We start from the raw sequence: 12,103 nt of genomic DNA on the forward strand, positions 1-12,103 counted from the left end.
GTGGGCCCGATGTCGCCACCCCGGGCTCGGGTTTCTCCCGGATCCCGCTTGGGCCTTGAAGAACACGGGCACCTTCATGCTGGGCTTGGACCCAGCCTCCAGCCAGCCTCTTCCGAGCCCAGCCACACCTTCCGCCCTTCGCCTGCCCTCGAATCCCAGCGGCTCCTTGCCTCTTTGGTCAGGATTAGAAACAGCCCACCAGGCACAGAGGTGACCTGGGCACCTGAAGCTGGAAGAAAATTCCTGCCAAGGATTCCAAAACACCTGGGACCACAGAGCACAGGAAGTTTCCGGGCAATTCTCTGGTCCTGGGGAGGCCTCCTCTTAAACCCTCTGGGATGTGACTCCCTCTTGGTTAAAGTCTTCAAAGACTCATCTGCTCGCTCTGCACCCCATTCTCAGACCTACTGACCCCCATATAGTCCATCCCACCTCACCCCGGGCCCCTTTCCTACCTTTCTGTCTGTAAGCTCTTCCCCACAAACACACACAGACCTTTCCACCGCCTTTCACAGGGCCCAGAAATCTGACAAACGCGGAGGAAACTGGCCGCATCGGGCAAGGCCAGCAGCATCTATGGTCTCGAGCAGCTCAGACTAGGCCGACTCAGGGAGCCCAGGCACGAGCCAGCTGTCACTTCGGTTATGTGGGTCATCATGTCCAAGCGGCCTGGCCACAGAAGCTGCCCTTCCTTCCCGGCCAAGTCGTAGGGGAGGAAACACCGGCTGAGTCCCCGGGTTTCTCAGGCGGAGCCAGAAGGAAGGACCTGATGGACTCCCAGAGGCCTGAGAGCTAGGTGTCCGCCTCAGGCCACCACTCCCCCAGTCCTTCAGCAGGAAGATGGGTGTGGGGCTCTTTTCAGGGGTGGAGGGAGGAAGCGAGGCTCATATGCCCATCTCCCGCCCCCTACAAGCTCCCAGAGGAGGAAAAGGCCCCAACGTGGGGTGAAGGACTGCAGGCCTGAGCTGACAAGAAACCACGACTTGGCTGTGGGCGGCCCACAATTTTTCTTAATTAGCCATGGCATCTTGCCCATCATCGAAATAAATAACAGGTGTCCCCTAAGGACACAACATGAGAGGCGCCATTTATCGCCGTTCTGAGAGGAAACTGACAACATGACGGGTGACATAGCAGAAATAATGAAGAAGAATGGTAGCGGGCCAGGAGAGGCCCCACGGAGGAGCCTGGCGCTCAGTCCCCGAGGGGAAGCCCCCCGCCCGCACTCCCCTGGGAAGAGCAGCGCCTCCCAGGGCGGCCCTCGTCTCTCGGCAAGACTTCCATCTTCCTTTAGCACTGGGCAGGTGCCACGCGGGAGCGTTTCAGGGTCTCCTGCAACCCCTCCTGCCCCATCACGGGTCACTGTGAATGTGGGTCATAGCCCTGGAGTTGCCACTTTGAGAGTTTCATTGTTTTAGAGATTTCAAGTTCAGGCCCGTCTAATTTGTCTGTGTGGGCTCTCTCTGCCCAACCCTAGATTGTAGGCCACCCATCTGCCACCTGACATCCTCTGGTCATTCTCCTCGTCTAGTGGTTGCTGGGTCCAGGGGGAGGGGGAGGGGGCCCTCTCCTGTCCACGGCATATCTCGTCACGTGTGCTGGGCCTCCCGTGCCGGCTACCTCTCCAGCCACTTCTTTGCATGAGTTACGCCTTCTCTAACCATTGTGTTGAACTCCCTCTACTTCTCTCAGGGCTCAAAAAATCACAAGCAAAACAATCAGGGGGTGGTGGGGTTAGCTCAGTTGTAGAGTGCATGCTTAGCATGCGTGAGGTCCTGGGTTCAATCCCCAGTACCTCCTCTAAAATAAACACACGCACACAAACAAACCAGCCCTCCTTGTAGTTTACACCACTCTTCAGCTGCCTAACACCCCCACCAACATCTCTTCCTCCTCAGCCAGCAGTCCCAAAGCATCCTCACTCCTTACATTCACTCCACAGCTGCCTGCAGGTGGGGTTTTCCCCCAAGATCATTGAAACAGCTCCTTCCAAAATCACCAATGACACCATATGATGAAATCCAACAGTCACTTTTTACTTACACTCACCATTCCTCTTTCTGGAAATTCTTTCCCCCCATGGATTTGGGGAGGCCATTCTTCTCAAATTCTACTTCTCCTTCTCCAGTTGCTCCTTCTCAGACCCTGTAGCAGCTCCTTTGCCACCACCCAGCCCAGAAATTCTGGGAAGTTTCGAGAGTCAGGCCTCAGATCCCAGCTCTTCTCATTCCACACGATCTTCTGACGTGGACACCTGGATTCAATGCCTTGATGTGCCCCAGGTCTGGGGCTGCAGCCCAGACTTCTCCTTTGAGTTCCGCCCTCATCCATCAAAGCATCTACTGGAAACCTCTGTGTGAATGTTCTAGAAGCACCTCGCTCTGAATACATCCCAAACGGAATTCCTCTTTTTCTCTCTTTCACACTCACGTGCACGCACACATGTGCACATCAGCCAAATCTCCTACTCAGGGATGACACCATAAGCCTCCCTTACAGGGGAAGGGCGGACACAGAGAGCCAGTAGCCAGGCAGCTTTTACACTGCTTCTCGTAGTCCCCGGAGCTCTGAAAGCAACTTGGCCAAACCTTGCTGGCTGCAACCTTGAGATGCATCCAACAAGTCTGGTGTGTATATATCTGCCCACACACAACTGGGCTAAAGACAAACAGAAGACTGAGGGCGTCTAAAGAACAGAGATCAGTGAGGCCAAAGAAAAGGGATTCAGCCCTGACAATCTATCCACATTTGGCAAGACTCTTGTAATGGGCAGAGAGAAGGAAAACGAATAAGAACTTTTAGAGACCCCATCATGGATGACTTTCAGGGCAGTGGTCCCAGCTGCCAAGGGCTTGGCCATACCGGACAGGAAGTTCAGCAGAGAAAATTCCAGAGTGGGGCATCAGAGCAGACATGCTAGACAATGGACTGAGTGACCGCAGAAGCATAAGGAAGTGCTCTGACTAGCAGGTTTCTGGGTACCCAGGATTCATCCAAGCACATCAAATCCAAGAGAGCACGTCTCAGTTCCAGTCTTCCCAGTTGGTTGGATGGATGTCACTGCCTCCGTGAAGGCTGCCTTAGAAAGCGGGCAGGCTCGGGCTCACCTGCTTTGGAAGATGGAGGGATGGGGGAAACCCAAGGCGGGATAATGAGCGAGGGAGAGTGACAGCCCGTGCTCCGCACAATGGCTCACTTGTCCGCATTTTGCGCTGCGGCGTGTGGGGGTCGGTTCTCTGTGGTGAGCTGGCCTTCTTTCTCCCTGCGTGCAGTTTGGTTGGGGGTCGCATGTTTGGGGAATGAGAAGCCCCGAGTGGCTGAGGGCATTCTGTACGGGCAGCAACAGAAGGGTGTTGTCCTGCCAGAAGTTTTGGCCTCAGACTCTCTGATGGGCCAGAAGGGGATTTCTTGTGTTTCAACCGAGTCTGTTAAGACAACATCAGGAAAAAATAGCCTTGGTGATGTCATGAATGTGGGCGCCCCATGCCGGCTAAGCACAGATACAGTGGGCATCTTTATGTGTTGCTTGAGGACGCCTATTGTATGGGGGTGACGCTTGCCCTCCAGCCTCCGAGTCTGCCTTCTGATGGTATGTGAAAGGCAGCCTGGAGAGGCCCTGGATGGGAAAAACAAGGAATGGGGTCAAGAAGAGATAAGCAAGCCTTTCCTTTCCTATCCGTCCTCTTTCCGTTGCTCCTGGATATCAGGTTACTGGATCAGCGCTCGGGAAAAATAATCTCTACTCTCAGAAAGTTCACAGATTTGGGGAAATGAATAGGTAAATGAAACATTTTAATAGTATGATACAGTGTAGCAAATGCAACAGTAGGAATAATGGTGGCCTCTGACAGGGACTGAGCACTTACGATGCACCAGGTCCCACAGAAAATGCTTTAAATGCATTAGACTGTTTAACCCTCCTACCGACCTCCTGAGGAAGACGACATGATTATTTCCACGTTGTAGATAAGGAAGGTGAGGCTTCTGGAGGTCCAGGTCGGGGAACTCGGCTGAGGTCACTGAGCTCCAAGTTGAAGAGCTGAAATTCAAACCCAGGATTTGTACACCCAGAGCCCATCCAGTTATCCCCTCTGCCTGCTGCTGCTTCCAGGGGTAAAGGCAGAGAAGAAAGGATGAGAGAATGAGCAGCTCTGTCCGAAGAGCTCGGCGATGGCTTCAAAGAGGCGACTATCTGAGTCAAATCTTGATAAATCAGTAGGCATTTATGGAACTGGGGTTGCAGCAGGGGGGGCAAGGGCACTCCAGGGAGCAGGTACAAAGTCAAGGTCCATTTGGAGAACTTGGAAGTGTGTCCACCCCAACACATACACACAGACACACTCACACACAGCCATGTACATGTCCACACACTCACATGTGTACACTCACACATTACAATGCACACACATATACATTTAACTCTTACACACAGCCAGATGCACACGTGTGCAGACACGTGCACACACACTTTACTTGCTCTGTGAGATGTCTGCCCGAAGGCTACCTTCATTCCCAGGATTCCTCTCTCCTTCCCAGTCTTCAGCTCCAACGGTCCGATAATAGTCATAATAACTATTCGTTGAGTGCCTCGATGTTCCGGGAACTACACTGTGTAGGTCATCCCTAAAACTCACAAGAAACCAGCAAGGCAGGTGTTGTGGTCCATGGTTACAGGGCTTCAGGCAGCCTGAGGATCTCCCCAGGCACCACGTAATTCACTGGTGGCTTTGAAACCCACGCCCATCTCTTTCGAGAGCCTGAACTCTTTAAAAGCAATCAAGCTGCCTCTCAAAATATAACAGCCCCTCAAGCAGACTTTGTCCCGGAAGGGAGTGGTCCAGTTTGTACAGCCCAGAGAGCAATGGGCTGCAGCTGGGACCCAGAGTGATGGAGCCCCTCAAGGCAGCCCCTTCTCTCCTCCAGTCGCGGCACCTGTCCATGGTGGCCAAGAGGTGGGAGAGTCACTGAGGGAGATGTGAGTGGTTCACATCGCTGTGGAGACAACCACCACCATCCTCACAGAAGACTGGACTGCAAACTGCTCTTAAACGATGAGGAGACTGAAGTGTTGGCCTAGGGTTAATGGATCGGTACCCAGAGATTTGGAGAAAACCAGTAACAGGCCTGACTCCAGGCCCATCCCACTGGCCACACTACCTCCCAGCACATACTGCTCCCTAGAAATCTTTACCTGGGGTACTTTTTATCATTTAACTTGCAGGAGCAAATAGGTAGGGCATGACAAATTTGCATGCATGAGTTTGTTTTGTTCCTCCGCATGTGCTCGAGTTCCCAGGAATGCACAAAGCTGAGCGAGGGCCTGGAGGGAGCCCACCTTAACAGATGGCCTGTTGTCGCCCAGAGAGATTAGCTGAAGCAAGAAGCTTAGAATAACATCTTGAAGACCAGATTCTAGATCTCCTTTGTCCCAGATCTGGCCCTGCCAGGTTGGTGCAATCTTTTTTTTTTTCTTTTTTCCTCATTGTGTGTTATTTCCTCAAAAGAGCATCCTTCTTTCTTCTCCAGACTTTCTGGGTCTCACATCTCAGGTCTGCATCCTTTCCTGAGTGGCGCTCTTCCTCTTTATTGTATCCCTTCCTGGAGTTTCCCACCCCGTACTGGGTTGATTTATAGGCCAGAGTCATCTCCTGGGTGGGGCAGAAAAATAACAAAGGGACAGATGAATGATCCCCTCAGCATCTTAGAAAATGCCAGCCCGGGAGTGAGACGGTGGTACCACAGAGGCTCAAACAAACTGCGTCCCACTCCTGAGCCTGAATGTAGTCAATGCCTGGGGAGTGGGGAAGGGAGGGAAGCTTTGGAATGGCTTTGATTACCCACCACCTCTTTCCTTTGGTTATTAAGGTAGAATGGAGGACTTGAGGGAGCAAGAAAGTCAGGGCAGAAAGGGGATAGATACTTCACAGCGATTCCTTGGAGAATCGGAACTCCCACAGGTGACACGGGTGAAAATTTCTGGATAAACACCACTTTTTCTACCTTGCTCCCCACCTGGAGCTCACCACAGCATAAATCCATCCCCATCGCTGTACACACCTTGACACACGCTTACACACCCACACTCACATCTCCCTATGCACATATCTACATGCCAAGTCACGTGGTCTGGCCGTGGACCCTCCTTGACTCATGGACAAGCCCTGCCTGTGTTGGGAGTTACCAGGGCTGGAAAAGAAGAAAAACACGGACTCCTTGGCAGCCCGACATCCCCAGCTCACAGCCCCAGCTCCCTGCGAAGCCCTGGTGGGCTAGGACGCCTCTCTTCCTTCCTCCTTTTCTAATTATGACAGGCCCCAGGGGGCCAGAGCACAGAGAGGGGAAGGCTGAGCGAGGACTGCATGTGGGAAAGGAGGACACAGGAGGGAGGGAGGCGGGGAGGGAAGGAGGCAGCTGGAGCAGACATTTTGTTCTGGGGAGAGACAAGGACGTGGCCAGATACAAAGAGTGGTCACCCCTCGCCTTGCCTGCATCCCTAGGGAGGGGAACCCATAAGAACGCCACGGCCACGCTTGCGGTGGGACCAGCACAATGGAAAAGGGTGAAAGCCTTTAGGTCTGAGTTTCAATAGTGGGCTAATTTGTCTTGGAACCGTAATTGGGTTTAATGTCACTCATTCTGCTGGTCCCTCTGTGAAGCTGGGAGACACTGCGGGTTTTGTCATCACTTACATCAAGGGAGCCTGAGTTGCCAGAAGCCACTGGACACAGGCTCTTTGCTGGTAGCCCAGGGAATACTTAACCGCTCTGCCTTCTCAGAGAACGACCGCTTCCTCTTCCATCCTTACAAGTGAACGGAGATGCACAACAGGACCCATCATCATTTGTAAACGAATTCAGTCATTTGATCTACATGTTTTTTTAAACCTTGTGTTTTCTTCTTTTTAATGGAGGTACTGGGGATTGAACCCAGGACCTCACACATGCTAAGCACAGGCTTTACCCCGGAGCTGCACCTCTATTTGCTATGAACACATTTTTATTGAGCATTTCACTACTTGTCGGGCGCATTTCTGAGCGCTGGGATGAAGGTCTGGACAAGCCCAATCCTGGCCTCACGGAGCTGCTGATGTAGTGGAGGCCAGACGGAGGGTGACCCGTCTTGTAATTTCACGTGGGGCCCCGAGAGCCCTGCTGGGGCAGGGACCACAGGCAGGCGCTCACGCCGTCTCAGCTGAAGCCAGAAGGATAACCGGGCAGAGGAGGAATTCGCCGTGACATCTACTTCTGTCTTTCTCAGCAGCTCTTGGTTAACCCAGTTAGTTCCCCAGGCCCCTTCTCCGCCCCGAGACTTAAAATTAAGTCAGAATGTCAGCTCCTCTCTAGAAGATGGAATTCCTTCTCTTTCCCAGCTCTGTTTTGTTGTGCGCACGAAGACTGCCCAGCCAAAGATTCGGAAATAGCAACTACCCCAATTATGGAAAATGTGATTAAAGCAAGTGTCATGGCCCTTCACAGGAGACTTTCACTTAATTCTTGCCTCACAACCCTCGCTTGGGTTGCCAAGCCTAGTAGATCTGCTGGATACATCTTGCGTTAAAATCAAATATCTAGTCAAAAATGCTTAGAGTCCATCAGGGCCGGGGTTGGCTAACAATGTCATTACCCCACAGGGCCCGGCGTTATTTTTAGGATGGCCATTTCCTCTCCTATTCAGGCTCAATAGGACTTTTTTCTCTTCCTCTGTAGTACTCTGCCCACACAACAGAGGTCACACACAGGGCGGAGGTCTGGGCTGAGCCTGAGGCAGGTCACTTACACTTCCTGACCAGCCGAGCTCCGAGGAAGGCCACTTGATGTTGAAGGAAGCCTTTCTGTCAGGGTGGGAGATCAGATCAAGGTCAAAGTTTGTCTGGGATGGGTTTGCATCAACATAGCCCACTTGCCGAGAGTGAAATGGCCAGGTTTGTGTCACCTACATACACCCCACTTATCTCTCGTCCCTTTATTCCTCTCAGCTACTAGCTTCTTTAAGACACTTCCAAAATGCAGATTTCTTCTGTAGAGCACAGGGAGCTATATTCAATATATCATAATAGCCTTTAATGAAAAAGAATATGAAAATAAATATATGTGTGTATATATATATATATGCGCATGACTGGGACCTTATGCTGTACATCAGAAATTGACACATCGTAACTGACTATACTTCAATTAAAAAAAAAGAAAGAAAGACACTTCCAGCCTGGCTCAGCTCACAGGGATAAAATAGCCTTGCAAATAGTCCATCATCCACAAGATAGATTCCCTGCACTCTAGGGTGGGGCCATCTCTACTATGCAGGGAAAAACATGAATCTATTTTCACCAGCTTAAGTTCTGCCTTCAGGTGGATCTAGGTTCAAAGCCTGGGGCTGCCCTTTACGTATGTGTGACCTGGGGCAAGTTTCTTAACGTCTCTGAGCCTGATTTTCCTCATCATATCATCTCCCCATCACTGAAAGGAAGATGATAAGACCAGCCGCCAGGACTGTTGTTGGAGAACACATAAGAGAATCTGCGGAAGGCACTTAGAGTCCCCGGCACAAAGCAAATACTTATTAAATGCAACTGTTGTTATTATTTTTCATCATCTCTAGGATTATTATAAATCATCCATCTGCAGTTTTGAAATCCAAAAAGCTCTGACTACGGAAAGATTTTTCATAACTCATTCGGCAATAAACCCTGCCTTGAACTGACCTGGGTTTCTTTGTAGACCTCATTTGTTCCACTTAGGATGAACATTTGCTGCAGACATCGGCAGGGTTTTTCCTTCCCAGCGGCTGTGCCAGACTCTGCTGGGGGTATTATGTAATATGTAGTATTGGTACCTTATTACTTTTCAAAAATCTAAAAACTGAAACACATCTGGCCCCCAGGGAGTGCAGGATCCACGCCCCCACTAGTCCTTCCTACCTAGAAAAATATCAGAAGTGTTGATTTCCTGACTGGTTACATCTCCCTGACAAATCACAGGGAGCCCCCCCAGGCAGAAGAACGTGTCCATTTTGCCACTCACAGACCAGATATATTACTAAACATAGATTGTTCATTTTTGGCCAATTTGGATCAAAAAAAAAAAGGCAACAAAAGCAGTCCGGAGTCGTATGTCCTCATTATGTTCCCATATAAGTAGCCCTCCCATTTATTGAGCACCTACTATGTGCTAGGCTCTTTACATCCAATTTAACCTCAAAACAAGAGCAAAGAAGGTAGTATTATCTCCAATTCACAGATTTATAAATGGAGACATAGAAAGACAAATTCCACTCTGATTTCAAAACCGTTGTTTTTCTCTATAGCATTGCTTGCTGATTCTCAAAAACCATAGAAAAAGAACAAAAAGGGAAAACTTATTTCAAATTCATTTTAGTCCCATGTTATATTTTGTGTGTAACGTTATTTCTTTTAAGATCCAGGACCTAAATAGGGAGTCAATTTGCCAGTCTGGGAAATAGTGACTTTTTCTCCTGCCAGCGGTCTCTGAGTCCCAGTGTTCTCAGAAAATGACATTGACCTGCATTAGTGAGCCTTTAATCCTCCTTCAGTCTCCTGCAATTTGACATGTGGGAGGAGTTTCAAGATTGCGCTGGTGGTGGAGGTGGTTGTTTGGAGGCCACAGGCGGGAAGGGAGGTTTGTGGATGGGTTCCTTGTTTGATCCAATGAGATCATTTGAGCATGAAGTCCGAGAAAGGAGATCTGGTAACCTTGGCCCTGAACCCACCAGTGAGTGTTCAGAGCTACGCTCCCCCAGCACACAGCAAGTGACGCCGGGCACGGGGTTCTATCCGTGACAACCTGCTGTCCCTGGAGCCAAAAGTAAAAATCAAAGGCAACAAAAAAGATTAAAAAGCAAGTGTCCAAAACCAGAGAGAGCAACTCACCCTCCCTCATGACACCCAATGAGACAAAGAGCAGTAAGCAAAGGTGTCGGGCAGCACGCAAATGAATCTACACTATGCAGAAGTGGTCAGAGTCCTCCTTCCCCCCATAATAGGATGCCCGGGAAGGCTCACAATGCATGCTTCAGTCAACAAGATAGCAAGAACTCCGGCTGGCTGGCGGTGCATTGTTTATCAGCTACCTGGGGCTTTGGATTATGAAAAGATGTCTGAAAGAGGCTTTGTTATCTCATTGTACTTCTGCAAGTTGCCACTCAGGTCTGCAAGCAGCACTGCTCCTCTTAGAATCCCTGACTTTGGATTCGAGGCAGTGATTGTTCCTTAGGGTGACAATGGGAGGCTTGAAACCCAAGGGTAGCCGCAGGGCCTGGGGTCGCCTGCAGGATGGAGGTGCAGCTGGGGCTTCTGATGGGCCCCGGTGAATTCCAGGCAGCCGGCCAGGTGGCATGGCTGTCAGTGATCCATGAGGTCACCAAGGTATGAATCAATGTTGGCAGCATCGTGGTTGCATCTATAATATAGATGGTTCATGTAGCATGTCACAGGCCAATGAGAAAGTGACTTGTCTTGGAGGGTTTTTTTTTTTTTAATCTCAGTAGCAGAGAAAGCAGTCATCCAAGAAGTGGAGAGTGTGAAACAGGGAGCCCTATCCAGTGGGATACTCCTGCGGCTCTGACATGTGGCCGTGGCCGTGGCATACATTCTGGTCACTGCACCCCCAATTATAAGGAAATTCTAATCCTCTTCCTTCTCCATCACTGATAGCTAAGGCCATTCACCTGCTCTCCTTGCTCAGTAGCTACTAAAAGACTCACCAAAAATCTCATCAAATAACCACATTTTACAGTTGGGGAAACTGAGGACCAGAGAAGGGAAGTGACTTTTCCCTGGTGGCAGAGTTTGTGGTAACAAAGCAAGATGGAAGCCGTCTTTCCTGATCCTTAGGTTAGTGCTTTCCTGACCACCCCGCACTCAGAAACAAAGACCCTGAGATTTTCTAAGCCTGAGAAAGAAACACAGATGCAGGAAAATGTTGTATCTGAGAATCGAAATCTGCTCTAGAATGCTGAGGGCAGCTGGTGACGACTGACTCGCCCGCAGATAGCTTGACACTGACAAAAACCAAGCTCTACAGTGTGAATAAGTGTGATGCTAACAGATGATTCTCCATAATATATTTTTCGTGAGCAAAGGCAAAGACATGAAATAGATATTATGGAGGATGGTGTTAATGTCATGTTTATTTACCCTGTAACAACCTGATATTCTTTGCATTCTGCTTCCTCTGTGCCTGAAAATGGTATGATTCCGTGAAACTGGAAGTTGGCTCCAAACTTCTCCCAAATGCAACTGAAGGTCTGTCCCCACCACACACATACCCATTGAAGGATGACTTCAAAAGACGAGTCTACATTCTAACAGGCTTGTGAATGGTAAAGAATCCCCCGTTTAGATGTGTGTCATCATTGAAGATTTCTAGCTGGTTGCCATTTTGCTCTGGCGTCTTCCCAAAGCCTCCCTTCTCCCTCTCCACCATTATATCACTCACCCATTCTAGTCACTCAACATAGCACTGCCCAGGACAGAACTCCTCGGGGGCCCCACAGACCTCCCGACTTGGGTAGAAGGAGAGGCCAGCCTCCACTCTTTAGATGAAGCCCTGCCTGTCCCCACTGAGACCTTTGGCTGTGGCGGTAGCGGCAGCCCCCTCCTAAGATGGCCCTCTCCACGTCTGGCACTGAGGAAGGCAAAGTTAGACTGACAACACCACTAACAAAGATTAATTTCTGTGTCTGATGAGAGTTAATTTCTCTGATTAGAGGACTCTCAGAGATGTGCAGTGACTAAATCCTGACTGGAAATATTCAAATGGCAGAACGACGGGACAAAGAGCCCCAGTCACACACCAGCAGCGCGCGTGGGAACTTCCCGAGACCAGGAAGGCTTCGAGTCAAACGAATCACCAGGATAAACGCACAAGGGCAGGCGGTTAGCTGTTGACGTATTTCTCCACCTCATTCCATTTATTTATTACTTATTTTCCTTTCTGGAGCTTCTTGGAAAGTCTTGTCTGGAACCACTTGCATTCAGAAAGATGAGACGGGAGGTGGGGAGGGCATATCCACCTGGAGAAACATTGCCTGGTCCCCAGAAACTGATGGCTAACATGGCTGCTGCATTGGTCCATCTGCCCCCTCC

This window comes from Vicugna pacos, chromosome 33, assembly GCF_048564905.1.
Source record: "Vicugna pacos chromosome 33, VicPac4, whole genome shotgun sequence".
Taxonomy (NCBI): Eukaryota; Metazoa; Chordata; class Mammalia; order Artiodactyla; family Camelidae; genus Vicugna; species Vicugna pacos.